Here is a 10,227-nt window from a genome sequence, read left to right as displayed (position 1 = left end):
ACTGTCTGCTAAACTGTATCTAAAACAATTACTGTCTTTACAGCGCTGTGAAAAAGTTTTAGGCGGGTGTAGAAAAATGCTGCAAAAAGAGAATGATATAAAAGATAGAAGTGTTAATAGTTTATTTTTGACAGTTAAAAAAAAACAAAACACAAAGTGAATAAACAAAATAGAAATTAAAATTCCATCAATATTTGGTGGCTGCCTGGTGCCTTCATCACTTGTTCAAGAAACAGGTGCATAGAGTTGTAGAAGGATCCCGGCAGCGAGGCTGTGACCAACATCTTGGAGACCTAACCACAGATCTTCTGTGTATGAGGCTTGTGTGGATCTTTCTGTCAGACAGACTGAATGACGATGATGATGATGATGATGATGGGATTCTTAATGACCTTCCACCATGCTTCACTGCTGCCAACAGACCCTCTTTATTGTACAGTAAAACAAACTGGCTTCTGTTACAGCCAAAAATGTCACATTTTGACTCATCGAATGACATTTTTCATGCCCATTCCTATGATTTTGAGTCACTTGGCCTTTTTTCCATGTCGAAGGCTGAATTTTTCTTGCAGCTTTTCCTTCTAAACTACTTCTGCCAAACTTCTCCAAACAGTAGTTGGGTGTAGCTGGGTGCCACTGGTGCTGCCAGTTCTGAGTTGATGGCACTGCTGGACATCTGATTTCAAAGAAAACTAGGCAAGATGTGTCCTTCATCTGCTCCACTAAGTTTACTTGGCTGATCACTGCACCAACATTCCTCAATTTTACCGATTTCTTGGGGTTCCATAGAGGTGGAACATCACATCGTGACACCCCAGGCTGCTCTGAAATCTTTCCCTGGGACAGTCTTTGCTGATGCAGTATAACTACCTTGTGTCCTGTTGCTGTGCTCAGTCTTGCTATAATGTATGACCTGTGACGTGAAACTATCTTCCATAACCTCACCTTAGTAGTAAAGTGTTCTCCACCCAGTTTTTAGCCTCCTACACAGCTGTTTCTGTTTCAGTTAATGACTGTGTTACAGGCTTCAAATTAAATTGATCACCACTACTTGTTTAGTATAATTGGTTACTGGAACACCTAACTAGAATCCTACAAAATCCCTGCATAAAAGAAGTGAAGCAGTTTTGAAGGCAAAACAAGCAATCACATATATAAAAATATAAGTATTGAACACAACAGCAATTTTCTAAGTAAATGCATTTCTAAAGGTGCTATTGGCATATATTTCTCCCCAGATGTAAGTAACAACCCATCGAATCCACAAAGGCAAAGGAATCAAATCATAGATGTCTTTAAGTTATGTGTAATAATGAGAAATAACACAGGGAAAAAGTATCGAACACATGAAGAACGAGAGGTGCAAAAAGCCATGGAAAGTCATGACACCAGCGGTAATTACAAAGCAATTTTGCCACTTACTAAAAAATAATATCAGCTGGCTCAACTGATGGACTATAAAAAGCTGTCTCATTACCAAGGTGCCACACAAGAAACATCTCATGATGGGTAATACCAGTGAGCTGTCTCAAGACCTTTGCAATCTTATTGTTGCAAAACATACTGTTGGCATTGGTTACAGAATAATTTATAAACTACTGAAGGCTCCAGTGAGAACTGGAGGGGCCATAACATGAAAGTGGAAAGAACACGTTATGCCCACAACCAGTTACTCCGTGCAAGATTTCAGAGGAGTGAAAAGCATTAGAAGAGTTGTCCAAGAGCCAAGGACACCTGTGAAGAGATACAGAAAAACCTAGAATCAGCAGGTAAAATTGTTTCAGAGAAAACAATAAGTAATGACCTCCCCCTCCATGGCCTGTATGCACGCTCCTGTATGCACGCTCCTGTATGCATGCTCCTGTATGCACGCTCCTGTATGCATGCTCCTGTATGCACGCTCCTGTATGGACGCTCCTGTATGCATGCTCCTGTATGCACGCTCCTGTATGCACGCTCCTGTATGCACGCTCCTGTATGCACGCTCCTGTATGCACGCTCCTATATGCACGCTCCTGTATGTATGCTCCTGTATGCACGCTCCTGTATGCACGCTCACTGCACAAGACTTCATTGCTGAACAAAAATCAGGTTCAAGAGCGTTTTAAGTTTACTCAACAACATTTACACAGGTATGTGAAATAATGGAAGAATATAGTCTGGTCAGATGAGACCAAAAGTGAACTGTTTGGAGGCCATAATACACACCATGTTTGGAGGCCAAAATACAAGTGTGGAGATGGGAACATCATAGTGTGGGGCTGATTTTCAGTATATGGCACTGGAAAACTTCAGATAATGAAAGGATGAATGAACAAATGTACGGAGACATTCTTGATAAAATCTGCTGCCATCTACCATGATAATGAAGATGAAACGAAGGTGGACATTTCAGGAAGACAATGATCCCAAACACACAGCCAAAGAAACTCTCAGAGAAAGAAATCTGCTAGAATGGCGGAGCCAATCACCGGAGCTCAATCCAATAGATCATTTGTAGAGGGAACTAAGGGTACCGCCTCACTAAACGACGTACCAGCGATTCCGACCACGATATGACCTGGTCAGGATCGCTGGTGCGTTGCTACATGGTCGCTGGTGAGCTGTCAATCAGGCAGATTTCACCAGCTACCAGCCACCAGTGATTCTGCGCTTGGTAACCAGGGTAAATATCAGGTAACTAAGCAAAGCACTTTGCTTGGCTACCCGATATTTACCCTGGTTACCAGTGTACACTGCTTAGCGCTGGCTCCCTGCACACGTAGCCGGGGTACACATCGGGTTACTAAGCAAAGCACTTTGCTAAGTTACCCGATATTTACCTTGGTTAAGTGTGCAGGGAGCCAGCGCTAAGCGGTGTATGCTGTTATCCAGGGTAAATATCGGGTAACTAAGCAAAGCACTTTGTTTGGTTACCCGATATTTACCCTGGTTACCAGCGTACGCTGCTTACACAGAGTCGGTGCTCTTTGGTCTCCCGCCGTCAAACACGCCGATGTGTGCTGCACAGCGGCAGACCAACGAGCAAAAAATGAACCAGCACTGCGTGTAACGATCAGCGATTTCACAGCAGGAGCCAGGTCGCTGCTTAGTGTCACACACAGCGAGATCGCTGATGAGGTCACTGGTACGTCACAAAAACTGTGATTCATCAGCGATCTCGCTATGTGAGAAGTACCCCTTAAGCTCAGAGTCCATAGAAGGAGCCCGGGACCTGCAGGATATGACGTGTTTGTGTGGAAGAATGGTCCAAAATCAACCCTGAGCATTGCATGAGACTAAAGGCCCTGTCACACACAGAGATAAATCTACGGCAGATCTGTGGTTGCAGTAAAATTGTGGACAATCAGTGCCAGGTTTGTGGCTGTGTACAAATGGAACAATATGTCCATGATTTCCCTGCAACCACAGATCTGCCAAAGATTTATCTCTGTGTGTGACGGGGCCTTAATTTCTTCATATAGGAGGCATCTTGCAGCTTCATCACCAGCAAAGGCCTTTATACAAAGGATTAAATACATTTCATTAAGTGTGTTCAATACTTTATCCCTGTGTTATTTCTCATTATTAGACATCATTAAATTTATGGACACCTATGGTTTGATGTCTTTGCTTGTGTGGATTGGATGGGTTGTTACCGACATCTGGTGATCTGGTGGCCGCAGCAGCCAGGTGAGCAGGGGGCAGCAGCAGAGCCCTGTAATGACCTGTAATCTCAGCCTTGTCTGTGTTTGCTCAGTGCAGGCAGCAGGAAGACAATACCCCCCCATTCACCACAGCCCCCACCCCCTCCGGCCTCATTTACATTGCAATTCTGGGACTGACAGACAGTCGGAGCCGGGGACCAGGACTAAACTAATTATTCAAGTAACAGCTCCAGGGTGTGAGACACAACAAGGGCTCAGAAAAGATAAAGGCGGCCTGAGAAAATCCCTTCCACAAGCCATTACTGGGCAGACAGTAATCACCGGCCCCTCCTGTGGATGGACAGATGAGCACTGACACTGCCTGGTGCCATAGTGTGGCGCGCACTGGCATATGGGCCATGGCTCAGAGGATGGGGGGCGCACCGGCACAGCAGATAGGATCACAGCTGATAGAGTGGGCTGAAATGGTGTATCTAAGCCTAGCAGACATGATTGGATTAGATACATGTAGATACAGCAGATCAGCAGACTGTATCAGATGTCACTGATTTCGATATACCAGCTCAGCAGTTTCACACACGATTAGTTTAGATACACCAGGTCAGCAGCACAGATTCACCCACGAGAGGCTTAGATGCCGAGACCAGGGGTAGACATAACATAGGTGCAGCCGCACAGGGGCCCAAGAGGCATGGGGGCCACTGCCACCTCCCAATCAGCACTCAGCGACTATCATAGACAGAACTATTGGGCTGCTAAGGGCCCATGTACTGTTCTTGCACAGGGGCCCTTTTCTGTCTGTGTCCGCCACTGGCCCAGACAATATCACTTAGGCCGAGCTCACATATCGGTATTTTGCCGGAAAGACGGATCCGGCAAAAATGCGTTTCAACTCCATTAATTTCCTATGGAATCGCGGCAAGATGTGGTCACATGCGGTTACGTGCACACGACCGCATGTGACTGCATCTTGCCGCGATTCCAATGTAAATGAACGAAACACATTTGTACTGGATCCGGCTTTCCGGCAAAATACCGCTGACGTGAAGCGAGCCTTATGAGAAACGTAGATGAGCCAGCTCACAAGTCAGGCTTAGGTACACAGAGACTCTTAAGGGGGCTTTACACGCTGCGATATCGTTAATGAATTATCGTCGGGGTCACGGTGTTAGTGACGCACATCCGGCGTCATTATCGATATCGCAGCGTGTGACAAGTACGAGCGACCTTAAACGATCACAAAAGCGGTCAAAATCGTTTGCCGCGGAGAGGTCGTCCTGAAACCAAAAATCGTTTTCTGCTTATTATTGTTGTTCCTTGTTCATGCGGCACCACACATCGCTGTGTGTGACACCGCAGGAGCGAGGAACATCTCCTTACCTGCCTCCACCGGCAATGCGGAAGGAAGGAGGTGGGCGGGATGTTACGTTCCGCTCATCTCCGCCCCTCCGCTTCTATTGGACGCCTGCTGTGTGACGTCGCTGTGACGTCGCTGTGACTTCGCACGAACCGCTCCCTTAGAAAGGAGGCAGATCGCCGGCCAGAGCGATGTCATAGGGAAGGTAAGTGCGTTTGACGGGGGTAAGCGAGGTTGTGCGGCACGGGCAGCAATTTGCCCGTGTCGCACAACCGACGGGGGCGGGTACGATCGCTAGCGATATCGACCCTTTAGGCCCCAATTAGAAAACATAAGGGGGCTTTACACGCTATGATATTGTTAATGTTTGGTCGTCGGGGTCACGTTGTTAGTGACGCACATCCGGCGTCATTAACGGTATCGCAGCGTGTGACACTTACCAGCGACCTTAAATGTCCTCCAAAGTGGTGAAAATCGTTCACCATGGAGAGGTCGTCCTAAAACCAAAAATTGTTAATGGTTGTTTATAGATGTTGCTCCTCGTTCCTGCGGCAGCAGACATCGCTGTGTGTGACACCGCAGGAGCGAGGAACCTCTCCTTACCTGCCGCCGCCCGCAATGAGGAAGGAAGGAGGTGGGCGGGATGTTCGTCACGCTCATCTCCGCCTCTCCGCTTTGATTGGCCGGCCGCATAGTGACGTCGCGGTGACGTCGCTGTGACGCCGAACGCACCTCCCCCTTGAGGGAGGGATTGTTCGGCAGTCACAGGGACGCCGCCGACCAGGTATGTGCTTGACGCTGCCGTAGCGATAATGTTCGCTGCAGCAGCGATCACACGATATCGCATGCACGACGGGGGGCGGGTGCTTTTGCGTACGATATCGCTAGCAATTACTAGAAATATCGTAGCGTGTAAAGCCCGCTATAGTTTTAGGCCCCAATTCATACAATCAGGTATGCCAGAATTCTGGAGTGAATTGATTTAAAAAGTCACAAAATTTTAGCACAAATTTGGCGACTTTTGGAGTTTTCAGCACTCCACTTTTCAGGTGGCTCTGAATGGCTTATGAGCATCAGATTCAGGGAGTAACTTTTTATATTTTTACACAGGGCTGAGAATCAGGGTGTGGGGGAGGTAAAGCGCCCATAGGCCAACGAGGAAAATAAGGACCAGGGGGCACGCACTGCGAGTGGAAGAAAGGTGATTCTAAATAGGAAAGGGTTCTTTACAGTTAGAGCAGTCAGACTGTGGAATGCCGACCACAAGAGGTAGTAATGGCCAATACTATAATGGCTTTTAAAAAAAGGGCTGGATGATTTCCTCAGTACACACAACATTGTGGGTTATAAATGACTTGTGACAAAATGTACAGTACAGACCAAAAGTTTGGACACACCTTCTCATCTCTAGAACAACTGTTATGAGGAGACTTTGTGCAGCAGCCTTCATGGTAAAATAGCTGCTAGGAAACCACTGCTAAGGACAGGCAACAAGCAGAAGAGACTTGTTTGGGCTAAAGAACACAAGGAATGGACATTAGACCAGTGGAAATCTGTGCTTTGGTTTGATAAGTCCAAATTTGAGATCTTTGGATCCAACCACCGTGTCTTTGTAGAAAAGGTGAACGGATGGACTCTACATGGCTGGTTCCCACGTGAAGCATGGAGGAGGAGGTATGACGGTGTGGGAGGGCTTTGCTGGTGACACTGTTGGGGATTTATTCAAACTTGAAGGCATACAGAACCAGCATGGCTACCACAGCATCTTGCAGCGGCGTGCTATTCCATCCGGTTTGCGTTTAGTTGGACCATCATTTATTTTTCAACAGAACAATGACCCCAAACACCTCCAAACTGTGTAAGGGCTATTTGACTAAGAAGGAGAGTGATGGGGTGCTACGCCAGAAGACCTGGCCTCCACAGTCACCAGACCTGAACCCAATCGAGATGGTTTGGGGTGAGCTGGACCGCAGAGTGAAGGCAAAAGGGCCAACAAGTGCTAAGCATCTCTGGGAACTCCTTCAAGACTGTTGGAAGACCATTTCCGGTGACTACCTCTTGAAGCTCATCAAGAGAATGCCAAGAGTGTGCAAAGCAGTAATCAAAGCAAAAGGTGGCTACTGTGAAGAACCTAGAATATAAGATATATTTTTAGTTTCACACTTTGTTAAGTATTTCATTCCACATGTGTTAATTCATAGTTTTGATGCCTTCAATGTGAATCTACAATTTTTAGAGTCATGAAAATAAAGAAAACTCATTGAATGAGAAGGTGTGTCCAAACTTTTGGTCTGCACTGTATAACTGGTGGAGGAAGGTTGAACTAGATGGACCTAGGCCTTTTTTCAACTTATGTAACTATGAGGAGTCACATGACTACTTTAAAGGCGCAGAGAACTTTTGAAGACTTTCCTGCTTTCAGAAAATCTCTCTGCCCCAGCCGCAATTTTTTAAACAAATGTTTTTCTCACCCTCCCCAGGTCCACTGCTGATTCTCCACTTTTGCACTCAGGGCCTGCTATTGTCTGGAGCACTGATGTCACGTTGACGGTGCTGCAGGCAATCAGCGTAGAACCTGTGCCTCAGTAGATAACAGAAACTGCTCCAGAGCCGCCGAGCTCCATGAATGGCTGCAGCGCTGTCAACATGTCATTAGCGCTGCAGACAATAACAACCATCAGAAGCAATGGTGGAAAATCAGCGTTGGACCTGGGGAGGGTGAGAAAAGAAAAGTAACTAGCATTTGCAGAAAGCAGAAAACCCCTTTAATGTGAGGCTGCAGAGTCAAACAATGGAATAAAAGAGAAAGAATGTATCTCGTTTTGGGGTCAGATGTCTCCACGGTCATCGCTGAGATCCCTTCCAGTGTATGGCTGCCTGGACAAGTCTGTGAGCCTGCCGAACTATAAAACATAAAGCAACATGTAGAGTGTTACATCAGCGATGAGTGATGATCGGCTGCTGTGTGATATTCAGATCAGCCTCTGATTCAGCGGCGCCGGTGTCTCGCCTGCTCTGACGTCGGCTGCGTCCAAAAAAAGATTGTGACAATATTAGGCATCCGCTCTGGGGAAGATAATAATATCGTTCACCCCATCACGGCCAATCCCAAAGAGAAGCGGAAGTTGGTAGCCGCTCCTCTTCATCACTATAAGGCAGTGATCCCTCGGGCTGCTGAAAAACTACAACTCCCAGCATGCCCTGACAGCCGCAGTTTAGGAATTAATCGTTGGAGACCACTGCTCTTTTATACTTAATATCAGGATTAATGCCAGCACATTGATTTTTTCAATAAATGCTCTAAAGGGACCCTCAATGTCAATGTACCCCATCTCTTTTTTTTCGGAGTACCACCACAGCCTGAGAGCTACTTGAAAAACCATAATTTATTTTCTTTGGTGAAGCAGATATGTAACCAACAAGCTCCACCACAAGGGGCAGTGGTGAGACCTTACTGTGTCGGATATGGGCCCTTAGCACCCGCTTACTTTGCAGGTTTTTCGGGGTTCCCTTGCATCTTGCAAGCTCCTTCTGCAGTGGAGACAATCTCCTAATCTCGCTGAATCTTCTATTTCTTCCCAGAGACAATATATCTGTCCCCTCAATTACTGGGGCAGGCCGGGACAGCTCTGGTTTGGGTAGGCTGACCCCTTGTCTGAACTTGTCCTGGGCAATATGACAGCTCGGGTTTATATGGCGCGACATCCTTGTTTGTCTGAACCTGCGGAAAATAAATCATTTTAGAGGAAATAATTAAACAGGAGTGCAATAGCTGCAGTCAGGCGTCGTGTGTGTGCACTATGGTGCGCCCGGTGGTCTATAGGAGCGGAGGGTATAGGTATTATCCAAATGAGGAGGCATAATGGTCAGCACTCAATAGGCAGCGTCCAAAACTAAATTTTGAAATAATCTGTCCAGGGTACGGCACTATTTATTGGGCACTGTATGACGGTAATATTTATGAACTGTATAAAACTGTTACTTTATGGTGGGAGTGGGCTGCACCATTGCCCTTCTTAATTTGTGCTGTGAGACGGCAGCTCTTATGTCTCCAGCGATAGAAAGGATCCAAACCAAACAAGCACAGGGCCGAAAATGGGGATGGGTCAAATTATAATGGGAGCATTTGTTCCTCATGGAGCCTCCATTAATCCTTGTAGTGGTATAAGCACTAAGCAGTGATATGATTTGTGCAACATATAGCACTATTACTCTACAATAGTGTAGATTGCAGCACTATTTATTAGGTACTGTAAGATGGTAATATTTATTAACCATTGTTTGCATTTTTTGGTCAAAAACATCTGGAAACCCCAAATTCAGCTCACAATGATTACATGAAAAAAACAAACAGAAAAACACAAGTGAACACGTGTAAAATAGACTTAAAAAACAGCAAAAATTAAATAATGAGTAAATGAAAAACAAGCGAAAAATATCAAAAACTACACAAAAAGGCCCAGAATTGAGCTCTATATAGCAATGTATCTCGGCATGGTTTACAAAAATTCTGCATGCACTATATGGCACTGTAGCTCGGACACAATGTGTTGATATGTCTATATGATTTGGATATTGCTTGTAAACTGTATTATAATAGTGCTGTGTGCGGCACTATTTCTTAGGTACTGTATGGAGGTAATATTTATTAACTATATAACTCTTTTACTTGGGCACCGTTTAAAGTTATTATGTGCACTAGATGGCGCTGGTTCTTGGGCACCATGTTTTGGTATGTCTGTATGATTGGGATATTGCGTGCCACTTTTTCCTATGCACTGTATGAGAGTGTTACTTTTGCACTATAAGACATAGTTACTTAGGTAATGTATGAATGTATTATTCAAGAGCTGTATGGTGCTATATAATGGCAATATTTGGGTGCGGTATTATATTTTGGAGGACCTATAACTCTGTGTGCAGTATTTCAGTATTTTTCTCACTATATGGTAGTTGTTTTTGCTTTTTTCATCATCTGTTTGCAAATATTAAACTGCCTCCATGCATTTCTGAGTAATATGGTGGCTGAGTGGTTATCACAGTAGTTTTGCTGAGGTTGGATTCCATCAAGGATGACATCTACAAAGAGTTTGTGTGTTCTCCATGTGTTTTGGTGAGTTTCCTCCTGGTTCTCCAGCTTTCTCAAGGTTCTTCAGTTTCCTCAAGGTTCTTCAGTTTCCTCCAGGTTCTCCAGTTTATTCCAGGTGCTTCAGTTTCCTCCAG

Source organism: Anomaloglossus baeobatrachus, chromosome 1 (assembly GCF_048569485.1).
Source record: "Anomaloglossus baeobatrachus isolate aAnoBae1 chromosome 1, aAnoBae1.hap1, whole genome shotgun sequence".
Taxonomy (NCBI): domain Eukaryota; kingdom Metazoa; phylum Chordata; class Amphibia; order Anura; family Aromobatidae; genus Anomaloglossus; species Anomaloglossus baeobatrachus.
Note: the sequence above shows the minus strand (reverse complement) of the source record.